The sequence below is a fragment of the Thermobia domestica genome, chromosome 14, assembly GCF_964235325.1.
Source record: "Thermobia domestica chromosome 14, izTheDome1.hap1.1, whole genome shotgun sequence".
NCBI lineage: Eukaryota > Metazoa > Arthropoda > Insecta > Zygentoma > Lepismatidae > Thermobia > Thermobia domestica.
The window spans coordinates 136,043,430-136,048,967 of NC_137467.1; positions in this window are offsets into that span (position 1 = coordinate 136,043,430).

A 5,538-nucleotide genomic window follows, 5' to 3' on the forward strand; every position below is an offset into this window, starting at 1 on the left:
GTAAAAAATATTGATGTTAAAAGGACTCTCTAAAGTAACTACTTGAGGGCGTGTTTGACTGCTTGAACACCTTTCTTACCGTACCATTAGTATCTAGTAACTGATAATGAGAATTTGTGTTAGTTTTTATTTTTTGCTACGAGCAAATCTTAACGCAGTATATTTGATAATTGACAATTAACGAGCATGAATTATACTTCCCGTAATCCTTCATGAAAATTATTTTGAGCGCATGAATTTTTTTACAGCATACGTATCTATGCTGCCATCTGTTGTTCTTATATGCACTATGTTCCTTATACACATTAAAAAAAAAAGTGGCAGAACTTCCACTCGTATAAATGTCGGAAAATTCAGACGATCACAACATTTTCGTGAAGAATTATGGGAAACATAATAGCAAAAAATTAAAACTGATACAAAATCGCTACAATTTGAAGGAGATGCTCTGGGTATTGCAGTAGCACACTGAAGAAATTGTGTTATTTTAACACCGCATTTTTTGCTCTGTATAGTGAAATTACTAAAACGATTCGACTTATGTAATGCTTTATCTGGCTGCAAAAAGAAAATATGGACTATAAGTTATAGTAGTTTTAACTCCGACACTGATATTGTCTCAGAAACTTTGCATCAAAACAACTGTCCGAAGACAAGATTTAGCCTAGTGTTATTCTTTGTACATTTTTCTGTATAAATCACGAAAACAATAACGGCATACATATTCTTCTGAACAACGAAACTAGATATTTTAGAATTAAAAAAGAAACATAGAATATGTTCATTGCATATTATTGTATACTATGTTAAAAAAAATCTTTAAGTTTTCTTTCCTTTACCCTGAGAATGATTAGAGATACCTAAACGTCAAACGATTTATTCAATTATTATTTTTTTGCACTGCGAAATCACGTAAAAGACAGCATATGACTTAAAATTACATATCGTCATTTACATTTCAATACTAAACACACAAGTTATGATACAGACGAAATCAAATCGATACCTGTAGATGGTAAAAATAACAGATTTTAGACTTGTATTAAAATATAGCCTAAATGTCTTATGTAAATATTAATATAACTTTATAATACCCCCATTAAGCGCATACTAAATAATAATAATACTGGATATACAATCCTGAAGAAATATTTCAAAAGTAGCCATAAAAAGAGACTAATTTTCAAATTTATATACTTCATTTCAATTTTACTTTGGTCTCGGGAAGTTATTCTTAAGTCTATGATTTTGAAGTCGTTTGTCTTAAGCTGTTGAAATAACTACACTAACAGTCTAAAAATATAGAAAGAGCAATTTACATTAAGAAAATATGGTATAAATATTTTACTTTTTGCCTACTGCGATTGATATACAATACAGATTGTCAACTGTTTATATTTAAAGAGAAATACTTTGCTTTAGTATTACTACAAAGGAAAAGGGTAGAAAAACGTTTCTATACCCTTTGGAAATTATTGATCCAATGATATCACGGATATGAAAAAACAAACGAATAATAGAAAAAGTTCTAATAAGATCTAGAAATGCGTTTTTTGAAGCCCTGGTCCTTTCATGTGATTACAAATGAAGTAACACTATCCCTCCGCAGGTATCTAGGAATTTATTTGAAAAAATTCATGAGAATGTTAAAAGTTGCCAAACAGCCGGGTTAAATATAAATGACTAAACATACCATAAAACTACTAGAGCACTTGTATTCGCGTTCAGACAAAATAAAAAATGCAAGGATCATTGTCTCTACTTGGTTTTATTCTTTTCCTAGGAAATCATGATAATCGATTCGTTTCGTGGGTGCTACACTACAAAGAAATATTTGAGTCGTCCAGTTCTAAAACAGCTCTTGTCTATTTACAGAAAATCCCAGAGAACCGAGAAAAACTGTAGGATCGATGCGTTTTGAAGAACTGGAAATATTTGAGGATATTCAGGTTTTTCACACGAACACAGCGAAGTATTCTCAAGTTCTACAAAACATTCCGATCTTAATTTTTTTTTTTTAAAGTTTTCTAGGATTTTCTGTAAAAAGACAAGAGCCGTATTGGAACTGGACGGCCCATTTAGAACTCAAAGTTACTAAACTTAGCAGGAAGATTAAATGTATACAATATTAATAATAAGTGAACTTGCAAGTTTTATTACAAGATTTTAAACCTTTATTTCTATAGATATTTCTATCATAACACATTTGTTTCATCTTGAGTTTCTTTCTCTGTGTCTACGTCAGAAGAACGGACTACTATTAATAAAAAGTAACATCCCAACATTTTATCCAAAGACTAAGGACTAAGTTTCAGATAATTTTGTCGAAATAGAAGGTTTCAAAAATATTATGATACTGTGATCAAATCTGCGCTCCTACGTTTAGTCTTTTCGCAGAAATTATTAGCGTTTTCTGTAGATGACTATAATCCATATATTGCGTCAAAACGGGAGTATCCCTAGATCACTGGTTCTTAACATAATTCCTATCACGACCACCATTTTATCACATCCCCTTGCCAGCGACCCCTTATAATTTATGGCTTGTAATGAGCTTGTGTCGGATATTTAATATCTATTGTGGAGATCCAATAGGTAGACATGCAGTTCTGATTAGTTTCATATCCTTCCTCTTTCATTTAAATTGATTTTTAAACAACTTTGCACCTGTTGAAAATGTTTACTATACTTTTTTTTTTGTTCTTAACATTATGTATAAAAATAAAAATATGTCTCTTAGAACAAAATTCAAAATAATACTTTAAAATATTTTTCGGTATTAGATTATAACTATATTTATCTCTTCCGCTTATCTTCGCCCCCATGAAACCCACTTAGGGGTCGCGACTCCCACGTTGAGAAACCCTGCTCCAGATAATAGCCGACGCTTCTTTCTAACTAGCAATAATCAAACCATCTCAATCAATTCTGTAGATTAAAAAGTGGAAGAAGCAATTCTCCACATGTGCTTTATTTATCACAAATCACAACGGCTTGGTTTGGATTGCAACTTATGATCCTATACACAGAAGTAAGTACTTTACAACTGAGGCACCAAACTGCCTCCTTAAAACTGTTAATAATCAATATCCACAATATCAAAAGCAATTACCTCTGTGTAGTATTATTCTTCGTAAAAATCGTAATTTAACCACGTACGGACAGTGAAACTTCAGAAGTATCACTACATGAATACATACATACTGTTACAAATAATCCCTAACAATGTTCCCCAGTTTGAAAAGAATAATTATCTATGCACTTCGATGCATAATTTATACAAACTAATGTCACACGTTATATGTATTAATAATCTTCATTGCTTGATCGTAAAATCTTATGAAATACATACATATGAAACGTATTGTAACCTAGCATGTCATAAAATCGATGTATATAAAACTTCTACAAAAAACAACTGATATTTATGTAAGTATATATACGGTACATATATAATTGTTACAGCTCGACATCATTGAACCATATCTCATCTCATGAACATAAAATATTTCACGTGTTACTTGTAAAGCATTAAAAAACTATAGACCTTTAACAAACGATCATACAGACACCATCATTTTAATAATAGGGTAGCCGATCTTTGTTGGGAAAGAAAAAATGTAAGAGAAAATAGAAACATATCAGTATCACTAAATAACATTCCTTCTACAGACGACTGGTCGAAACATCGTATTTACAATGTGAAATGAAATTTTTAAGTTTTATGTCCCACGCTTATACCGGCTAGGCTAATGGAGACGGTGATGATGAGAAATGAATGAAATGGTGGAATGAAGAAAGTGGGAGGAAACGGGAGAAGCCCGAGAGAACCTACGCACTCAGTGTTTGTCCACCACAAAGTGCACGTGGCGAAAGCTGGGATCGAACCAAGGATCCTATGCACTAGAGGTAAAACGCTCTTCCACTGAGTCACCTCGGCCCCCGTACTTACAATGTATATTAAACCAAATTTTACATTTTGTAAGGTTTTCCATCTTTCACTTACCACAATATTTTGCTTACAGTTTGGAGAAAAATTGTAAGTTTGGCATCATATACACATTTATATATACATATACACAAATATCAGTAGATCTTAATAACAAAAAAATCACTGGATTACATTGAAATTATTTCGCTTGTGATTGAACCAAGAATAGCTATTACGAGAAATATGAACCTGACATATGTATAGCAAGTTAGCAACTCAAGATAACTGCATGATCATTATGATTTAATAAGTTTGATTATGTTGAGAAACTAAATTGAAGACAAAATCACAAAAGATTTCGCAAATGTTCACATTAATTTAGCAACTAGCAACTATTATTGAAAGAATTGTTTTCGAACTGTTTTACCTCTTATTGAAAGAATTTTTTCGGTACTCACATGTCCCTTTCTTCAAAGGATAGCTTTCGAACTTTATATATATATATATATATATAGGGTATACATAAAGTATCTCCCTGAACACAAACATCAACAACAAGAAAACAAAGAATGGTAGAAGCATGCGGTCTGAATACATCGTTTGTATGATACTTCAATATTTTGTCACAGCCTGTGCTGCCATCTACTGCAGCTGACCGCAGCGCGAGTCATTTGTTTAAAAATGGAGTTAGCAAAGCAGAAAGCGAAGTGTGTGTTGTGGCATGATGGCATAAAATCTCCCGTCACAGTTCAACGAACATTCAGGACAGAGCATGGACTGCAGCCACCAGATGTTAAGAGATAGAGGAGTGGTATAACAAGTTTATTGCAACAGGGAGTATTTTAGATCGTGAGGAACATGTGGAAGCTGTTCATGTTACTTTAACCCGAAGCACACGGAAATCCTTGCGTTGCGAATTTCTTCGTGTGGCGTTATGTTAAAGATAGGGTTTAGGCTACACCTGTCCGTGATATTGCAACACTCAAAAACAGGATAAGGGTCGCAATAGACACAGTGACTTCTGAAACGTTGAGTCACACATGGAAGGGAATTGAATGTCACATGGATGTCTTGAGGGCAACTAATGGAGTACATGTGGAAATTCTCTAAATAAGGTAAAAATTTTTTGTTTTCCTACTATGTTTTTTTTTTATCAGGGAGAGACTTTTTATGTCCACCCTGTATATATATACATATACTCCTTATGAAAGAAATTATTTGAAGCTGATTCTTTTCCTTTCCTTTTCTTTACAATAAGATGAAAAACATCGTTCATTTTAGCGTTCTATATTATGTTATTTATACGATAACCATATAGAAACATATACATCGTTTCATTGTCAATAAGATCATCAGATTTGTACGCTAAACACAAATGTCATGAAGTAAAGCCACGATCACATGATCGCATTTCTCTTAACCTACTTCATAATATGACCTTTCAATATACTTCGCTTCTTCATATGTTGGTACTTCTATTACATAAGCTTCCGTTTGAGTTAGAAATTCACGTTATGTTTTAGAATACACTGAACACTATATAAATAGAGATGAAATTTTCCACATCATTGAGTAGGGAGAGTCATAGCACTTATGGATTGGATAGA